The following is a 20,187-nucleotide window of genomic DNA, read 5'->3' as shown; positions in this document are numbered from 1 at the left end:
GCCAGGAAACCAGCTGATGCTGCTGCCTGCCCCGGCTTTTCTGCCAGGACCCACCCAGCTGCCGTTGGGCTGCCGCTTTGGGGTAGTGCCCGCCAGAGGCGCAGAGTGAGAGCGTTAGCATGGACATGGGAGCCCCTAGGGACGGCCGGGCTCCTGCCCCTCCCTTGTAGCCTTCTGGGTGGGTGCTGGCTGCCTTCCCGGGGGTCACCTGGACCCCAGGAAAAGTCTCCTTGGGCCTGTGATCTCACTGAATGTCGTTGAGTCAGGGCTTCTGGGAGAAGGGGAGAGTGGTCTGGCCTGGGTGAGATCTGGGGTGGTGGTATGGGGGAGAGGCCCCAAGGTTGCCCAGCCCACCCCTGTCCCATGCCCCAGGCACATGACCCACATGACCCTTCTGGAACCCCTACTTCTTTATCTGTAAGATGGGGATGACATTCCTGCATTAAGTGAGCTGAACAGAGGACCATGGCTCGCAGACCCAATGTTCATGGGACCCTGCAGGGTAGAGATGGGGGCAACCTATGGGGAGGGAAGGGGGACTTGCCAGCTGAGGTGCCTCAGAACCGTGACCTCCAGTGCCTCCCATGCGGCAGGGCCAGGCCTCAGCCCTTCTGTCTTGTCAAGGCCTGGGACTTGGTCCGGAGGCCCCACAGCTGCCTTTCCCTTTGGTGAAAACTCCCCACTAACCAGTCCATGAGGAGCTGGCTGTGGGGCTGGGTCTAAGCAGCCGATTGAAGATACGATTCTTGGATCTGCCGTGTGGGGCAGACCCACCAGGAGAAACACTTGGAAATCTTCAAGTGGTTCTGAGACCCTGAGAAGTAGGAGGGGACTGCTGAGCCCCGGCATGTCCTGGGGCACATTCAGGTGTGCATGCATGTGTGTGTGTGTGTGTACACAGGAGTGCTATCTTAACTCACTGCATATAATTCTTCTTTTTTTTTTGCTTCTAGAAGAGGAGGTCTGGAAGGGGCAGAGGGAGAGGGAGAGAGAGAATCTTAAGCAGGCTCTACACCCAGTGCGGAGCCCTATGCAGGGCTCCATCTTCTGACCCTGAGATCATGACCTGAGGGTGACTCCTGAAACCAAGAGTCAGATGCTCAATCAACTGAGCCCCCAGGAGCCCCTGACTGCCTATCATTCTTACCCTATCACCTATCTGTAGTGTCTTTAAATGTAATCTGTCGGGCTTCATAAAGGGTTTGATGCAGCTCTAAGAAATATTTTAATTTGAATAAATAGTATAAAACAATCAGAAGTTTCTATAGTGGGAACTTTTGAAACCTTTGGATTGGGCCTCCTGGCACCATGGGAAATGGAATTGTGAGCAAGTCACTCTACCTTTCTGAGCCTCAGTGTTCACATCTGGAAGTTGGGGAGAGTGGTTTGTGCCTCGTGATGTTAAGGTTGTGGGAGGTGGTATTTGGGAAGAGCCTGGCTTGGCACTTGGCATGTGGACCATGTCCCTGCTGAGGGTCGGGGTCCTCAGAGATGCTTCCTGCAGTTTCTACTTGACTTATGTCGGGGACGAGCCATCCAGATAGGCTCCTCCCAGGAGGTGTGGCTTTTGGAGCTGTTCTAAGGGTTCAGGTGGGAGCCCCTGGAGATAAGGCCCAGAGGAGGAGCAGGGCAGGAGACTCCTGGGTGGGGAGCTCTGGGGAGGTCCAGGAGTTGCTGGCCTGGCCCTGAGGAGTATGTGGGGAGCAAGAGGATGGGCTTGCTGGGTTCTGTCTGAAAACAGGGAGCAGGATGGAGGGGTGACACATGCGTGATCCCCACTTTCACAGGTATGAAAGCTGTGGCCCACAGAGGGCTCTCGGGTAGCTAGTCACCCTGTGGCCCCACAGAGATGGGGAGGGCTTTCAGCTTGTGGTGTATTGGGCTTTGTCATAGCAAAATTGGAATAAAAAATCCCCAGTTAAAGATTAAAAACAGTAATCTTTTTTTTAGACTTTACTTATTCACAAGAGACACACAGAGAGAGGCAGAGACACAGGCAGAGGGAGAAGCAGGCTCCATGCAGGGAGCCCAACATGGGACTCAATCCTAGGACCCCGGGATCACGCCCTGAGCCAAAGGCAGACGCTCAACTGCTGAGCCACCCAGGCATCTCTAAAAACAATAGTCTTAAAAAGAAGGAAATGCAGATGAGGCAGCCAAAGCGACTGGCCTGGGGTGGCAAGGCCAGGACAGGAGCAGGACTGAGCAGGAGTGGGATCGGGGGTTCCCATCTCTGCGCCCACGATGCTTCTCCTCCTTGGGGCGCCACCCCCCAGCGCCTCCTCCCTGACGCTCTCAGCCTTTATTGGGTCCTTAACGGGCTCTCCGAGACCTGGCACCTGCCGCCTTTTCTGTTCTAATTAAAGGCGGATGCTCTGGGGGGCGGACGGGGGTAGCGTGCGGGGGGCTCTGGCTCGTGGCCACCCTGGGCGACACATTCCTGGCTCCTGACTCACAGAGAAATGTCTTCGTGTCTCCTCGGCACTTTCGGACCTTGCAGCTGTGGCCACATTCCTCCTCCCTCTCCACCCCCCTCTGGCCGGAGCTGCCCCGGACGTTGCGGACCCATCCCAGGCTGTGGAGACTGAGGCCCCGCGGGGTGGGTTTCCCAGCTGTGCCAGGGCAGAGTCAGGGGAAGGGGAGAACCTTTCATGTGGGGTGTGCTTTTGCCCTCACCTCGGCTTAGGGCAGTGAATCTCAACCGGGGGTGTGAGGGGCAAGACGTCTGGAGACATTTTGGGTTGTTACAACCGTGTGTGTGTGTGTGTGTGAGAGAGAGAGACACACTGTCCTCTTGGCACCGAGATGGTAAAGGCCAGTAGCTAAACTTCCTATACTGAACAACTAAACTTCCTATACTGATACCCCCCACGAGAAAATTAGCTGGCCCCCAATGTCAGTAACCCCAAACCTGAGGAATCCAGGCCTAGGGCTAGAGCAGCGGCTTGGGGCCCCCATTCTGCACTTTCTCCTTAAGCCTTTCGCTGTGGTGAACCCCCGAACTGGATGCTGGAGACCCAAGACGGCCCCATGTCTAATCCTGGTGCTCAGGACCTGCTTCCTCCGCCCCCGACCAGTGTGAGAGGCAGACAGGGGCCCGGCTCCTTCCCGACCCCCAGAGCAGGGGAGCCCAGAGAGGAGCCAGCAGGCATCTTCTGCTTGAAGAAGGATCCGTGACGCTGAGGAAGGTGTTGGGGGGACAAGCTGTGTCCTCCTCTGGCCAGCGCCGAACTGAAACCTCTAACTCTCAGGGCCCTTTGGGCTCTCACGAGCCAAGCTTCTCTTTATTTATTTATTTTTAAAGATTTTATTTATTTATCCATGAGAGACACACAGAGAGAGACAGAGACACGGGCAGAGGGAGAAGCTGGCTCTCTGCGGGGAGCCCCATGTGTGGACTCGATCCCAGGACCCCGGGATCATGCCCTGATCCAGAGGCAGACGCTCAACCACTGCACCACCCAGGCGCCCCACAAGCCAAGTTCTAGACTGGATTTCTACCCAGTGTGGTGGGGGGCCTGGCGCACCAACCAAGGGTGGGCAAGCCAGGCTGCTCAGACCTGTCGCCTGGTTTTTTAAGAACGTTCCCTACCACACACTCACGTCCGCTCGTTTACAGATCGTCTGTGGCTCCATCGACGGTTGTGTCATTGTGACACCGTGTGGCCCTCAAACCCTGAAAATAGAATAGTTTCCCTTTCAGGCCTAAGTCGCTGCCAGCTGGGGGCTGACAGGAGGGCCTCTATCGGGGGGTGGCGGGGGGATATCCTAAGGGTGGTCAGGCTCTCACACTGGTTCCTCCCTAGAGCCTCAGTGTCCCCACGTGTAAGCGGCAGTCTGTGTACAGGCCTGTACACCCGTGCTGAGGCCCGGGGTGCCCGTGCATGAGGAGAGAAAGTCTCGTGCCCGGGCCAGCAGCCTGAGCCCGGCTATTTATGGGTTTCCGCCGGGAGGGGGGCCCCAGGCTGCGGGCCGTGTCTGACCTGAATTCTTACACTTACAGGAAATTAGAGCCCTTGGAAGCAGGTGCGCTGGTGATCCCAGCACTCGGGTGGCCGAGAGGGTGATGTGGCTGAGGCAACAGGCTGGGGGGCGGGTGTGGACTGGCCGACTGACGCAGGAGGAGCCGGTCCGGAGGGGCCAGGGCTCCCATCTCGCCTTACTGCCGTCATGAGAGGAAAATAGAATGGGTACTCCCATGCACTGGGTTCTTGCTCTGTGCTTTGCGTGGGTTTGCTTCATCTTCATAACATGCCTATGAGGTATGCTTATTGGCTCCATTTTACAGACGGGGAAACGGAGGCTCTGGGAGGTTGACTCACTTCCCGGTGAGCATAGAACAGGTGTTGGAGTCAGGAAAGACTGTCTAATTCCCATTCTCAGATCCTGTTATCAATACCGCTGCCTTTGGGGAATGAGGGGGGTCTCCAAGAAAATTCCAGAAGTTCTGTGGGTTTTGGCAGTTTCCTGCTGAGGTGGCAGTGGGCACATAGCAGTGTGGGGGCAGAGTCAGGGTGTGTGATGGTCCCGTCCTGGGGATGACGTGGGAGGGCGAGTGGCTGGCATCTTGGGGACTAGTTGTGTGCTTCAGTGAGTGCTGGGGGTGGCTCAGGGACGGCCAAATGTTCGCAGGTCAGGACAGTAGCCTGGGAAAGATGGAGTGATGGGATCTGCCCTGATGCCAGGTGGGCCGCAGGTGCCCTGCCTGTCCACCTGCCTGAAGTGGGAATGAGAAGGCAGGTGTGAGAGATCGAGTGTGTCCAGGGTGTGTGTGTGACACTGGCTCTGACTCGAAAGAGGATGTGGTGATGTGAATACCTGTGTGACACTGCGGATGTGAGAGATGGTGAGTATGATTGTTTGAACATCTGGGGTTTTACGGGGGCAGATCAGGCCTGGTGTGGCCAAAAATGTATTCAGTTTTGGGGATTTCCTTTGTGAAAAATAATACAAATTGTGAATGCTAAAAACTGTGAAATGAGTAAAGAAACCACAACAAATTACGATGGTTTTTAAAGTTGACAGATACCACAAACATGACCAAATCCAGAAAATATCATAATATTTTTATTAATGAACTTCCTGGCACACTCCTGTCTTGCCGATTTCCCTACCTCTTTTTGGCTTTGACCATCATGTGAACTCATTGCTAGGCCCTTGCAGGGTCTTGGAAGGAGCCCACAGCTTAAGCCTTGGGATGCGTGAGTCTGTGTGGGGAACGTGTGCGTGTGTGTGTGTGTGTAAGGGTCTGACCAAGTGTGAGGTTGAGAGTGAGAAATGGGGAGTGAGGTTTTCATAGCAGAATGGATCAATGAATATTTGTTGACTGAGTAAAAGAGAGGCTCGTGTATGTGGGTAAATGTGTGTAGGGTACATACATGTGTGTTTAAGCCCGTGTGTGCACACGTGTGACTGTGTGGGTGTGTGGTTATATCAACGAGGAAGGAGTGAGTGTGAATCTGTGTGAGGTTCCTTGGGCATCTTTTGTTTGGCCTTCTGGCTTTGGGGAACCTCTCCTGTCTGTGCTCTGTCCACGCTGTTCCCCACCCAGGGGCAGAGGGGCACAGACACGCTGTCGCATTTGGTCCAGGCCTTTTGGGGACAGGCTTGGCGTGCGGAATTCACAGTTCCTTCCCCTGTCCTGCCTCCCTTCCTCCCACTAGGAAATGTTGGTAATTCAATCCACGGAGAGACTCAGTGTCCTGGGGAGAGGTTGGCATGGGCTGTGTGTGCATGTGTGGGTCTGTGTGTGTGTGTGAGAAAGAGCATGTGTATGTGTGAGAAAGTGTGTGTATGAGAGTGAGGATGTGAGTGTGCATGAGTGTGAGAGACTGTGAGTGTGTAAGACTGTGTGTATGTAAGAGTGAGAGTGTGTATGAGAGAGTGAAAGACTGTGTGAGAGAGTGTGAATGTGTAAGACTGTGTATGTGAGAGTAAGAATGTGTGTGGGAGCCCGAGAGACTGAGTGAGTGTGAGTGTGTAAGACTGTGTGTGTGAGAGTGAGAACGTGTGTGGGAGAGTGTGTATATGTGTGAGTGTGAGACTGTGTGAATGAGAAAGTGTGAGTGTGTAAGACTGTGTGTATGTGAGAATGAGAATGTGTGTGGGAGTGTGAGAGACTGTGTGAGTGAGAGTGTGTGTGTAAGTCTGTGTATGTGAGTGTGTGTGTCTATGTGAGTGTGAGAGAGTGTGAATGTGTAAGACTGTATGTGAGACTGAGAATGTGTGTGGGAGAGTGTGTATATGTGAGTGTGTGAGACTGTGAATGAAAAAGTGAGTGTGTAAGACTATGTGAGAGTGAGAATGTATGTGAGTGTGTGAGAGTGTATATGTGAGTGTGAGTGAGTGTGCAAGGCTGAGCGTGAGAACGTGTATGGGAGAGTGTGTATATGAGTGTGAGAGTATGTGAGTGTATGTGAGAGTGTGCGAGGTGTGTGTGGGAGTGTGAAAGTGTGTGCGGCAGACTGTGTGTGTGTGGGGGGTGTGGGAGAGAGTATGTGCGTGAGAGAGTGTGGGTGAGAGAGCGTTCCGCAGCATGGGAGCCACCCAAGGAGCATGCTATGCTGTTCCCGTCCTTCCTGGTTCGTGGGGAGAAACTGAGGCTCGGGGAGGGGCGGGGGTGTGTCCGGACCAGTTAGCGGCACCAGGCGGCCCAGAGCCCCTCTCCGGGCGGGGGCTCCCGTGGGCGGGCCGGGCGGGGCGGAGGAAGGGGCCGAGGCTGCTTGGCTGAGAAGCATCATCCCTGACCTGGAGGGGCTTCCAGAGAAGGGGGCGGATGCGGGGTGTCGTAGGGGTGCCGCGAGGGCTCCCGGGCGGCGCTGGGGGGCTGGGGCCGCTGCAGATCCGAGCCTGCCGTCCGTGGGGTGAGGGATGGCTTGGCCGCCAAGGAGGCTGCACGCGCTCTGGGCAAGAGCTGGGTCTGATGGGCTGGGGAGACAGGGTTGCCGAGTGGAGGCCCCCCCAGCTGTGGCCTTCGTCACTGCTCACCGCCTCCGCATGAGCTTCCCCCCAAGACAGGTGGACCCAGCCATAGCCAAGAGAGGCGTGCGCAGGAGCTGCTCTCCCCTCCGGTAGCTTCCTTCCAGTGTGGCAGGCGGCAGGCCGGCTGGGGTCCAGGCGCGGAGCTAGGCCGCCCGGGTTCAAGTGCTGATCCAACTGGCGCTGCGCCTTAACCTCTCTGCGCGCCCGAGTCCTCACAAGGGCAGGACGGCGGGACAACCGTAGAGAGTTGTCACGAAGCATCCAGGTGTCGGGGCCTTGCGCCGTAAGGCCGTGGCTGTGACAGCTGTTACTGTACTTAGAGCAACCACACCCAGACAGAGAGATTTCTTCTCACTGAGCCACCCGGGAGGGCTTCCCGCAGAAGGCAGCAGCCTGGTGCCACGAGAAGGCTGGCTTGGGGTGAGACCGGATCGGGCCCGCAGCTTGGTCCCCTGGCCGTGTGCGCCGGGGGAGTCACGGGCCTCTAGGAGCCTCGGTTTCTCCCCTGTGAGGAACGGGAGTGCGGTAACCATAGCCCACAGCCCTGAGCTTCCTACACCTCCAACACGAGGCCAGTGCTGGGGCCTCACCCAATCCCCACCCAGTCCCGTATCCACCCCTGAGGGAGGCGGGACTATTTCAGGGACAGACAGAAGGCTCTGGAGGCGAGGTCGCTTGCCTGGAAGGGCGGAGCCCGGACTGACTTCGGGTGAGCTTGGCCGTTAATGGGTTCCTGACCCCTCTGTGCAATGGCGATGAGTATTGAGCAGGGTCGAACCAGTTTGTACAAAAGGAGCAGGTTCTCCAGGGGGAGCCTAGGGGAGAGGGGACCCCAGCGGAAGCCTCAGGTTGAGCAAAAGCAGGGAGGTGGGCTTCTAATTAGTCCCCCGGGGAACAGAGCTACCTGTGGCCCGGGGTCTTTGGGAAAGACCTAGAATCGGGAACCATGGTAGAATAGAAACTTCAGACGTGTGGTAGGCCCTGTTCAAGCTACTCCATAAAAGGAGCAGCCCTGGGGCCTGTGTGAGTGGCCCCCGGCCCCCACCCCAGTCCACCCCGTCCGGGCCTGCTCCTGGCTCTGGGACCTGACAGCACTCTGCATCCCCGGGGTCCTTGCTCTCTGGCTTCCGGTTGGGTCCAGCCAGCAGGGGGAGGGGAGGAGGGTGGGTAGGAGCAGGAAGGGGGGCCTGCTCCCTCCCTGCGGCCTCCCTCCCAGGGGCTGGCCTTAGTCCTCTGCAGCTCTCCACATGGTGTGTTGCCCCAGTCCTGGCACCCGCCTGGGGCAGACGGGTGCTAACAGCTCCCCACTGTTGCCAGTTGGGCACCACACCATCCCCTGCTGGATGGGAATGGACCCACTCCTCTGAAACCCCTCTTCTGTTATCCCTTTTGCACGAGTCTGTTTTCTGCTAGCACCCTGAGGTGTCTCCCCCCCACTCCTCTTAGCTGGCCTGAGGAATGTCACTTTCAAGTTCTCAGTGGGGCCCGGAGCTTGCGGGAGGAGGGCCCCAGAGTCATTTCAACAAACACTAAACTCAACAACCACAACTTTAAATAAATAAGTTCTGGTACGTGAGGTGACTGCTCAGCCCCAGAAGCTTCGGGAAAGAGTTCTGCCCCCATCTGTCCAGCCTGGCGCTGTTCTGGTGTCCACAACACTCTGAGGTCTGCTGGGCTCACCCCATGTCGGGGACCCACCGAGAAGCTACCTGACGCCGTCGTGCAGAACTGGGAGCTCAAGTCTCTGCAGCTACCCTGAGGGTACGTTACAGGTGCTTCTTCCCTGAAGTCAAGAAGTTCTTCCCACGTCCAACCACCTCATCTCCAGTGTTGTGTCCATGTCTCCTAGTTTAGCCCTTTCACGGGCATCTTGTCAGCCAACCCCAACCACCCTCAACTGGTTTCAAGGTACAAGAACACACTACATCTGTGAACAGACTGGGGGTGGGGGTAGAAGTGGGGGGACCAGCCAGGATGCTGCTCATGTAGCCATGCAGGAGAGGATATTGGCCTGGGTTGGGGAGGTAGCCCCGGTGCAGGTAGAGAGAACCAGCCGGATTCCAGAAGTTCTCCCATTTCACTAACCAGACCCCAAGCAGGAAACACCATATAATTCTTTGGACAAACCAAGGCTCCTGAATTCGGTTCGGAAAATTTGTATCCTGTCCCTGTGAGGCACCCCATCCACTATGCCTTTTGGGAAGGTGGGCGAATGAAAGTCAGAAGGGGGCTATTGTGTGTCTCATCATTTGGTGTATATTTATCGCTTTTTAAAAAGTCTGTGTGGGGCAGCCCTGGTGGCTCAGTGGTTTAGCGCCGCCTTCAGTCCAGGGCCTGATCCTGGAGACCTGGGAGATCCGGGATGGAGTCCCACGTCAGGCTCCTTGCATGGAGCCTGCTTCTCCCTCTGCCTGTGTCTCTGCCTCTCTCTCTCTCTCTCTCTGTCTCTCTCATGAATAAATAAATAAAATAAAATTTAAAAAAAGTCTGTGTGGTCCATGTGCTAAAGGGCTGCTATCCCCCTGATGCTTCCAGCTTAGAGTATTGTAGGTCTCTGGGTGAGACCCTCCTTCCCCCCACCTCATTTTTCCTAATAATACCTGCTGTTTGCCTGCCTTCCCCCCTCGCAGGATCTTGAGAGCCCCGGACAGTGCCTGGCACAGAGTCAGTAATAACTGAACACCTACCCTGTTTCAGGTACACGTTATCTCCTTGAAACGTCCACTCGCCCTGAAAGCTAACTGTGTCCTGAGAGCCACGTTTCCTGGGAGGGCCCAGAGGCACAGGGGCATGAGGACCTGCGCTCAGGGTCACGACCCTGGAGGGCAGCAGAGTTGGGACTTGAACCCAGGCTTGCATGACTCCCAGCCCTGCCTCTGTCCCTGCAGCCTCCCTCCCACCCCCTCCTCCCTTCCCCTCCCCACCTGGTCCCTTTCTCCCAAGTGGGGCTGAGCCAGATACGAGACTGGGGTTCCAAAGACCTTCCTCCTACTTGGTCCAGAGATAAATATTTGTTTCTCCCAGTGTAAATACCCCTCCGTGGTTAATGAGGCAATCCCAGGGCCATTTCCTGGCACGGCTCAGTGCCTGGAAGTCTCTTTCGCTATGGGAGGAGCAGGCCCAGTAGGAGAGCTGCTGACGGGGGACTCAGGAGCTCTCCACAACCCTTTCATTTACAGATGAGGAAACTGGAGCTCAGAGGGGAGAAGTGATCCATCCAGGGTCACGCAGACAGGGCGCAGACCCACACGCCCCAGCTCACGACTCCCGGCCGTGCTGCCCTTATTGCTCACTGCTTCTGGACACTTCCCGGGCTGTCCACCCATTGCACGGTGAGCGTGATGGGCAGGCAGCCCGAGCGCCCCGAGACTGCCTCCCCCCCGCTTTCCCTTGGCATCTCCAGTCAATGTGGCACTCACGGTCCCTCGGGCATGGACCCCCTCCTGCCATCCCCACTTAAAGTGATACTTTAATAAATTATGCTTTTATGTTATTACACGTGGAGCTATAAAAGCAGAGAGTGTGCAGCGGGGCTGAGGTAAGGCGCCCGCGACTTTGCAATTTCCTGGTCTGGCCTGGCTCTGCTCCGCGCCGTGAATTTTTCATTAATGTGCGCAGGTGACGCCACGGGGGCAGACGCAGGCCAGGTATGCTCTCGCGGCGGCGTGGCCCCCTCCCGGACTCGCTGGGTCGGATGGGTGATGGTGGAGGGTTCACACCACGGTGATAGCGCCTGGCTCTGGATAAGCTTTAGATTCGAACAGCAAGTGATCCCCCGAGTCCGTGGGGAAGGAAAGGGTGTCCGCTGGCCGAGCGCCTGGCCCGTGCCAGCCCCTGGGCCCAGGCTTCGACACGCATTACCTCATTTCGCCCTGAGAAAAGCTGTGAGCTCAGCATTATGAGCCCCATTGGACGGACGGGGCCAGTGAGGCTCGCCTGAAAAGCAGCGGTGCCAGGCCTGCGCCCAGTCGGTCTGATCCCAGAGCCCGTGTGCATCACTACTATGCTCTCCCTTCTCTTATTTCTCTCTCCCTCCTCTTGTCTCCAGATCCTTTCCGTGTAGTCATGGTTACAGAGGCAATGGGCATGTCGTCGGTGAGGAAGGAAGCTCCTCAGACCCTCCACACCTTTCCCCGGGCTGCTCCCTCCTGACATGCCTTCGCTTCTTCCCACTGGGTTTAGGATCCCGGGCCTCATGCTCTGTAACCCCCAGCCTGCCTCTGCACACCCTGCTCCTCTGTCTGGGTACCCACTGGTCTGTGACCTGCTCATGGAAATCAGGGTCCTGAGGCCACGCTTATCACATGAGTCAGGCTTCCCATCTGTGCCATGGGGCTAAGGTGTCAGTAGAATACCATGGAAATGGGTCCGAAGCAACCTACCGAGGCTTGTATGGGTCTCGAATGATTCTAGAAGATTCCAGAATGAGAGAGGCAACAGGAAAACAGGCACCCTGGACCAGTAACTGGATAACGGGGGTGTGCTCTTCTGTGAAGTGGGCCCAGGAAGTCTGTGGGGGTCAAATGGGAGCCCCTCTGCCTCCCCGTGCACATGCCCAGTCGAGGCCAGATTTCTGCAGCTCTTTTGGGAAATGATCCCAGGAGCCGAAGACAAAACCAAACTTGAAATAAACACTCGGGGCCGAAACACCCCACAATTCTGGGCAAGTGAGTATCCTCTCAAGCCGGCTGGCTTCCACGCCATGTCCAAGTGCATACACGGAGCAGCAGGGGTGGCTTGGGCCTCCCTCAGAGAATTAGTGAGATTAGCTGAAGGCCGGAGCCCAGCAGATGTCCCCTCTCTGGACTCGGTGACTCACTTGCCTCCCTGGTTGAGAAATGGATCCAGCCGGGCCTGAGCCGTCCTGGCTGGTGGGGAACGAGACACAGGGCAGAGGTCAGGGTAAACACCCGCGGTCAAGGCGGGAGGTCGGGATGAGGGTGGGGGCAAGAAAGAGGACAGAACATTTCCACTCAGCGGAAGGAAGAGCTCTTGATGGCCTGAGCTGCCCTAGAGCAAGAAGGGCTGCCTTGAGAGGCAAGGTGGGCCCAGGCCCGGAGACGTGCAGGTGGGGTCCCGAGGACCCCCTGAAGGCAGGGAGGAGTCCAGCCAGCATTGGGAGGATCCCAGGCAGGATGCCTGTTCGGGTCCCTCCAGCAAGGGGCTCTGCTAAAGAGACGGGCCAACTCTGCCTGGAAAGGGCAAGGTGGAAAATATTTTAGGCTCTGCAGATCGTATGGTCATGGTTGTGGCTACTGAGCTCTGCTGTTGCAGGATGAAAGTGACCACACACAACACATAAAAAAGAATGCAGGCAAAAATGTGTTCCAATAAAACTTTATTTACAAGCGGGTCAGACTTGGCCCAGGAGCTGTAGTTTGCCAACCCTATAGAGCCTGTGGTGCTGGACTCCCTGGGCAGTGTTGGGGTGACCCTCTGCGATGCTTGTGGAGGGGAGGCCCCTGACTTGCTCTCGTGTACTTGACGCTGCTGGGGTTTCTTTCATTTCCTTTTCCTCCTGCCCCATCCATTCACTGGCTCATCTTTTATTCACCCACTGACTTTGCCGTTTCAACAAGTTTCTAGTTCATGCTCTAGCTCACGGACTTGTTTGCTTCCTAACACACTCACCCGAGGATTCGTCCCGCCGCTCACTCACTCGTTCATTTATTCCTCTGCTGGAATCTCAGCATCCTGACTGTTATCATATGGAAATGCTATAGGAGCTGAGATTGTTTTATCTGGAAAGAACTCAGAAAACACAGGGGTTTGGGTATTGTCTCTTAGGTTTTGTCAGGTTTCTATGAATAAGATCCCAAAGTTGTTATTCCTTTATTAATTAGTCCTGCACTGTTTCCACACTCAAAACCTCATCTGCCTGAGCTTCTGCACTAGGTCCTGCACTGGGGCACGGTGCACAGTGAAAACATCCTCCTTGTCCTCCAGGAGCCCAGCCTCCAGCCTAGACACAGACTGCCAGTGGATGGCTTGTTCCAGGTGGGGACAATAGCATGGCAAGGACCAGGAGGTGAGGCAGAGTGAAGTATGTTCCAGAAATGGAAGTTCAGTCCATTTGGAGCAGTGTGTGTGTGTGTGTGTGTGTGTGTGTGTGTGTGTGTGTAGACACTGGGCCTCCAATCCCTCATGCCCTATAATGGTTCTGACTTCCTAGGGCTGTCACTAAGGTTATAGGGCCCTTAGCTCAGTGCTTGAGCTCAGCACTTGCCGGCTATTATCGAGGGTTAGCAAATATCAATCTTTAATCATTGTTATTCATTAACAATAATAATAATTATTATTATTGTTAGGTGGATTTAAAAAATGAACCAATGGATGAGGATTGTGTGGGTGGTCTAGTAGGAGGGACTGAGGAGAGAGGATGGAGTCAGGGACCACTCAGGGTGGCTGTGAGTTTAGCCAAAATATGGTAGAAGGGAAAAAGCAGTATTAGCAGCTAACATTTACTAGCCACTTAGGATCTGTGCTATTTGGGACAATTTCCTGACATCTCTGACCTTTGGTGTTTTCTTCTGTAAAATGTGGGTGATGGTAGGGACCACATCTCAGGTGGCCATGTGGATGAAATGAGAATAATGCTCTTTAAGGGCTTATCATCAATGAATGGTAACTAATATCTTTATTATTACAGCTGAGTCCCCCTACCCCAATGTCCTATAGGCCTCTCACATTGGGGTCTTCACAACCGTTGCATTGATTCCCACTTAGCAGCAGAGGAGACCAAGGCTCGGGGAAGTGGAGTGCTGTGCCCTACATCACACAGCTGGCTGGGGCTCCCGCAGGATGAGGAGCACATGGGCACAGAGAACCACAAGGACGAGCCACCGACCTGTCCTGTCTCTGGGCTCAGGCCTCATTCCTGGCAAGTTTCAAGTCCCTCCTGCCACTCCCAGGGAGTGTCTTTCCCGTGCACACCAGCCTGCCCCTCCTGCCCCACTGGGCTCCTGCTGTCCTGAGTCTGGAAATTTCCCCAGGCCTGGGAGAGATAAGGGGTGCCTTGCCCAGGCCCCAGGGCAGTGCCCGTCTGCGGCCCCTTTGATCGCAGACCAGATGGTTTTGCCAGCCCAGCTGCTAGAGAGGCTGCGGCAGTGATAGGTCAGGTCCAGGGAGGGGCCCAGCCTGGTATCAGCCACCTGGAGGGGGCACCTCCTGCCGTCACCGTCACCGTAGCAACAGGCGCCCATCCTGGCAAAACAGGAAGCTATTCCTGCACTGATGGTGGGAGAGGCAGGCGGGGGGCTGTGGGGGGGTGTGGGGTGGGGTGGGGGGTGGGGGTACCCAGGCATCCTAATCTTCTAGAGGAAGTGGTCTAAGAGGTGGGGCCTGGCTTAGCATCTCTGTCTTCCTGTCGCCCTGATGAATGTGAGGGTCGGGGGCAGCAGGGATGACCCCCGAACCACAAGTTGCCCAAATCCTGACTGAGATTACTGGGTGGGAAGAGCTTCCCCACGCAGCCTGGGCTCACCAGTCTGAGTAGCTGTGTGGACCTCTTTCCTAGGCGGCATCCACGCTGGATCTTTCCAGGCTCCAGTGTCCTGCTGCCCAGCAGGGTGGTGGCATTGGGTCCAGGCGCCAGGTCTGACCTGGCCTTCATGACATCCCTCGAGCCCCCTCCCTGCCGAGGCAGTCACGGGAGCCGATCGCCTCAGGCTCTTTGCTCTTGGCTGGGTAACTTTGAGTGAGTCCCCATTTGTTTATCTGTAAAATGGGGATGCAGACTCTTCCTCTTAGGGCTGATGTGACAGGCCAATGAGATAATCTAGGGACCATGTCTAGGACAAGAATAAAGCATTTTAAGGTGTAACACCCCCCCACCCAGAGCCCGAACCCTAGAGAAGTACCAGTACTCATATTGCCAGCAGTCGTGCGGCACTGAGGAGAGGGGCTGGGAGGATTGAGGGGTGTCTCCTGTCAGATGTCAGGCACTGGGCCAGCTGCCTCCTCTGCTGTCACTTCCTTCATTTTCCCAACAGCCTTGAAAGGCAGGAACATGGCCTCTGGTTTACCGACAGGGAAACTGAGGCTGGGGGCTTCACTCTCTGAGTTCTCATTGTGACTCACATGCTCTGTGAGTCTGGAAATTCGGGCTGGAGGTTCTCCCCAGCTCCCGTAGAATAACATAGGGACTCCGAGAGAAATCGTTCAGTTGGTGGCCCTGCTGGTCCTAGGCAGCCAGGGCCGGGGCAGCAACATGAGGTCATTGGGATCATCCTAGAGCTTGGGCCCTGCCCTGTTCTAGCTTTCTCTACTGGGAATGCCAGCTCAAGGGAATGGGACCAAACTAAGGGTGCTTCCTTCTGTCTACAACATGGAGCTTCCAGAATGTGCTGGGATCTCTGCTGGTTGATAGGGGTCCAGAGAGGGGCAAGGTGCAGTTCTGCTTTGGAAAACAAAACCCCTGCGTGCAGACAGGGTGATGTAGAAGGTGTGTGGGTGCTCATGATGGTGCTGGCACAATAATGGGTGAGACAGCAGCAGTCCTGGAGAAAGGGACAGTGGTCTCAGGGACAGGCCCCCGCAGCCCTGGTAGGGATGGCAGGACAGAGAGGGTGGGTGACTTGCCCAGGGTCACAAGCAAAGTAGTGAGTGACCCAGGACCCTGGCCACTGGTCCAGGCCCCTGTATGCCCTTCCCATCCCATTCTCACATTCTGAGAACAAATTTCCAGGGCCCATGCTCTGAGCCAGGCCCGTGCTGGGATCTGCTGCAGGTATGGATGCATCATCGTGCTTTCCGCCCTCAAAGACCCCCCTCTGGCTGGGGAGGCAGACACCTAAACAGGCACGAATAACAGAGATGAGGACAGGTGGAGGGTGTCAGACACCTGACGGAGGCCTTGAAGGAGGTGGAGGAGATTGCTAGTGGGGAAGTGCGGGGAGGACCCTCGAGGCAGGAGGCACTGCGGGTGCACAGGCCTGGGCGTTTGAATCTGCTATTTTCAGAGAACCGAGGCTGTGAGGGTGGGACAGGGCCGGGGGGCTCTTGGTTGCAGAACTAGCGACTTAGAGGCTGCCCCATCCTGGAGGGGGTCCCCTGTTCTCCCTCCTCTCCCCCCAAGCCCCTCCTGGGAGTCACAGTCTCACTTCTCCCCCAAATAATTGGAATTGTTTGAAAATGCCCAGCAAGAATTCAGCTGAGCAGGTTATACTGGTCAGGGGAAGGGGATGGAGCCACAGCTGAGTGGGGACTCGGGGTGGGGGCACTCTGTGGGACTTCCTGGGAGAAGGTGAGGGTCCTGCCCTCAGGCCAGGGCCAGTGCCCCTGTGAGCACTGATCCAGGAGCAGATTACAAGCAGGGACTCTGAGCCAAATCAGCTCTGAGAAGGAGCTGGTGCTTTCCTGCCCCACTCAGTGGGGCCCCCTGGAGAAGTGTCTCTCCCTGCCTGGGAAGGGGTGGAGGGCAGGGGTAGGGTGGAGGGGATGAGGGGTGCGGGGCTGGAATGGGGTACTGCTAGAGGGCCCTGTGTGGGTATGCACGTGTACAGGGGTGGATTTGCACGTATATGCATATTTAGGGATGCATCATGGGTGTGTGCACATGTGCGTGTGTGCGGTCTGACCTATCCATCTCTGAACGCTGGGCCACAGCTGTGCATCTGTCTCATGTCTGTTCCTGTGCTGATCCGATCCCTTTCCTCCTCTTTTCCCTTCCTCTCCCCGCCCTACTTTCTTCAGCCTCCACTCCACCACTCTGATGACATTCCTCCCTCCTTCCCCTCCTCCCTCCCTCCCTCCCTTTCCTTCCTTCCAGCAAAGATATTTATTAAGGGTCTACCATGTGCCAGGCACTGTTCTAGGCTCCAAGCACAATAGGAGATGAACAGACGGAGATGCCTGGTCTCACAGGAGTGCGTGTCCTCCTGAGATGAGATGGGCATTAAACAACAATACGAATTAGTAACATGCTAGGGGATGATAAGTGCTAGGGAAATAGTGGAAAGCAGTGAGGGGAGAGGGACCATGGGGCTGGGAGGGTTATTCTAAGTGGCTGGGCATGAGGGCCTCGCCAATGGGACCTTTGAGGGCTGATGGGACCTGAGGGGTGAGAGGCAGGGAGACCCGTGGCTGTCTGGAGGAAGGGTGGCCCAGGCAAGGGTGTCGCGAGTGCAAAGGCCCTGAGGTGGGAATGCACTTAGGGTGTTCTAGGGACAGCAGAGAAGCCAGTATGGCTGGAGCAGAGTGAACGGGAGGAGAGGAGTCAGCAAAGTCACGGGGCCACAAGATCGTGTGTGGGGAGCTTTTGGCTTTTGCTCTGAGTGGCAGGGGAGCCATTGCAGGACTTGAAGCAGGGTCACTCGGGACTAAGGGGAGGCAGGGAGACCAGTGAGGAGGCTGATGCGTGATGGTAGTGACTGGTGATGGTGCCTTGGGTGGGCAAGGGAAGGCCCATCTCAGAGATGCTGAGTTCGACGTAATTATTAGCCCTCAGGGGATTTGACAGGCCGCACCTGGAGCTGGAGAGACACAGGTCAGAGCCATTAGTGTTTGGAGAGCATCTAGAGCCCAGCTTACGTGGGAGCCACATTGTGCGTTTGCTCGGATGTGTCCGTGTGCGTGTGCACCCTGATGTGGCCAGGGACCGTAAGCAGGGGGGCCCCAGTCCCACGCCGCAGCACAGGGGAGGCATGAGGGGTAAGGTGACAGTTCCAGAGGTCCACTGGCGGACCTGGGTGTGCAGCTTTGTGCAATCTCGGATCATCAAGGCCAGCCGCAACCACTCTGAGTGGTGGCATGCCATGTGCCAAGCAGAAACGATAGGGGGCCCTCCCTGGTGGGGCAGCTGTGGGCACCGAATGAGACGGCGCACGTGCCCAACTTAGACTAGGCCGGCTGCCCGTTATGATGACTGTTCCCATCAACCCTGAAATGCGGGGGGAGACCTTTTGAACAATTCACTTTCCTCCGCTGGGTAGGGCTTAGGAAAGTGGTATTTCCTACATGCCTGGCTCCTCTTCAATCATAAATGAGGATTCTGAGGCTCAGAGAGGTTGAGTGAGTTGCCCAGGCCACACAGACAGGGCAAAGCTGGCACTGAAGCCAGCTCCACGCTGTGTTCCCTGCATGGCTGCTGGTTGCTACTTGCCCAGGAAAGTACAGGCAAGGAGGAGTTGAGGTCTGAAGACTGACCCACACGTCCAGGAAGCATGCCTGGGGGCCTGACGACGGTGCCCCGCGTCGCCTCATGGCGTTTCCCCATTCTCCCTGTAGTAGGGTACTGGTGTTCACATCAATGCAGTTTCCCCAGGACAAGTGTCAGGGAGAAGGTGTGTGTCGGGGGGTGATCTGTGCAGCCCAAGGCCCCAGGCACGCTGTCTTCTGAGATGGCCATTGTTTGGGCAAGGATAGAGAGAGTGGGTGTGCACAGCCGCTTGCTCTGGGGTGTGTGCATCACCTGTGCACGGCAGTGCGTGCATGTGCCCAGTGGCAGGGTGGGAAGGGTAGCTGAGACCCACGTGGGAGACAGCCTGAGCCTGGCAGAGGGACCGGGCAACGGCTGGAAGGAGCTGCACTGGGCTGGGACCTCCCTGGAGTCCTTGAACCACATCGGAGCTGCTGTGGGAAGGCTTCCTGGTGCGTGGAGAGAGGGAGGGAGGCACATGCTGGTGATTGAGCCGCTGCTCCTCCTTTTGATCTGCTTGCTTCCCTGGAGAGACTCCCTCCTCCGCACCTGGGGGCTGCAGCGGGAGGGCTGGCCAGGGGGGCTTCAGGCTGGTGTGGGGTAGCAGGGCGCAGTAACCCTGGAGTGCAGGAAGCTTCTTTCTCCCACATGGCCTTGCTGGGCCCTGCTGCCCCGTCCCTGCCACTGAGCGGCCTGGCTCCCTTGTGCCACAGGTGCGCTGAGGGCATCCTGTCCTGCAGGGAAGGGTCCAGGGCACGCCACTGGGGCTCTAGGCCCAAGCTCACATCCCTGCCCCTGGTTCTGCCTCTGTTCCTCTCAGTCAACACTCCTGTTCCTCTGTCCTTTCTGTCTCAGCCTGCAGGCTTCTCCTTCCTTCCTCCCTGCCTCATATACCTAGACCCCACTCTTGTGTTTTAGGGATCTGGGCATCCCCACAATTTCAACTTGTCTCTGGTTCCAAGAGGTGAGGCAGTCCAGCTTCCAGGCAGGATCTGGGTATGGCCTGCAGGCTGGTCACCAGTGGGCAGGTGCAGAGGGAGAAAGGAGGGTAGAGCCAGCCAGAGCTGGGTTCGGATCCTGCCTGCACCTCCTGGCTGTGTGACCACAGGCGAGTGAGCTGCTGAGCTGGGGAGGGCCTCTTGGCAGATCCTGGAAGACCACTCAAGGGACAATGTTCGGCACATCTTTGAAGAGGCTGGTGGCTCTGGGGCCGGGGTGGAGCAGTCCTCAGGATGTCCAGGTGGGAGTGGGGATGGGGTGGCGGCAGGGAAGGCAGCCATAGAGAGGGAGACGTGACATCCTCAGCATGGTGAGGGAGGCCCTGGACAGACCCGGGCAGAGCTGGGACAGGTCCCTTCCTCAGGGCCCAGGCGGCCCATTTCACCTGCCCTCTCAGTGGGGGACTGAGCAGGGGTTGGGGCTGAGTAGCTGTCCAGGCCAGGGGTGGCCAGAGCCCAGAGTCCCCCGATGGGGTGGGCGGTGGGGCTGAGAACAGGGCTGGGAGACCTCAGGTCCTGCCCCTGGTATGTCTCTTAGGGGTGGAGGGGAGCAGGGAGTGGCAGGGGCGGGTACACATGTGGGCCAAGGCTGTGTCCAGGGGCGCCCCAGGACTGTGAGCCTGGTGGACATCGCTCTCACCCCTCCCCACCCCCAGCCACTCTGTCCAGGCCTTATTCCTCAAGGCTTAATGTTTACATATTTTTAAATTCATCTGTTTCTTCTTTCTGGCTTCAGGGTTTTGTGCCTTGCTGAGGAAGGGCCTCCCTACCCAGGATCATGAAGATGTTTCCCCTTCGGGCTTCCACGTCTCGTCTTGAGGCTTGGCTTCTCTTCCTTCTGTTCCATTGATCTGTTTCATTTGCTCCTGATCCAAAACCCCATGGTTAGCGTATGTTCTCCTCTCATTGCCCATTGCTGCCCATGAGAATGAGAAGCTTCCTGCGGACAGATATTCCTCCTGCCTGTTCTGTTCCACGCTGTGGCCCAGCACTCAGCAGGTGCCTGTACGGGACGGAGGCAGCACCCACAACTCCGAAGACCGAGAAGGTGTTTAGCAAAGGTAGCCTCTG

At 56.7% G+C, this 20,187-nt stretch overlaps 2 long non-coding RNA genes across 8 annotated transcripts in view; both read left to right on the top strand.

Annotated features, from left to right (window-relative positions):
* Positions 1-13,015, top strand: part of LOC144314745 (uncharacterized) — an 82,607-nt gene extending 69,592 nt beyond the window's left edge. For 5 of the 6 annotated variants that reach the window (XR_013380597.1, XR_013380596.1, XR_013380600.1 and 2 more), the window contains 2 exons: positions 9,612-9,678; positions 10,161-10,458. This is a non-coding gene — a long non-coding RNA (uncharacterized LOC144314745). Of the gene's footprint in view, positions 1-9,611; positions 9,679-10,160; positions 10,459-12,927 lie in introns of those variants that run through there. The other variant, XR_013380601.1, reaches the window with a different exon arrangement.
* A 3,472-nt stretch (positions 13,016-16,487) lies between these two features.
* The window catches only part of LOC144314743 (uncharacterized), a 65,549-nt gene continuing 61,849 nt past the window's right edge, over positions 16,488-20,187 (top strand). The window contains exons 1-2 of one of the 2 annotated variants that reach the window (XR_013380593.1): positions 16,488-19,358; positions 19,853-20,177. This is a non-coding gene — a long non-coding RNA (uncharacterized LOC144314743). The remainder of the gene's footprint in view (positions 19,359-19,852; positions 20,178-20,187) is intronic. The other variant, XR_013380594.1, reaches the window with a different exon arrangement.

Source organism: Canis aureus, chromosome 5 (assembly GCF_053574225.1).
Source record: "Canis aureus isolate CA01 chromosome 5, VMU_Caureus_v.1.0, whole genome shotgun sequence".
Classification (NCBI taxonomy): Eukaryota; Metazoa; Chordata; class Mammalia; order Carnivora; family Canidae; genus Canis; species Canis aureus.
Note: the sequence above shows the minus strand (reverse complement) of the source record. Positions and strands in the feature narration are given on the sequence as shown.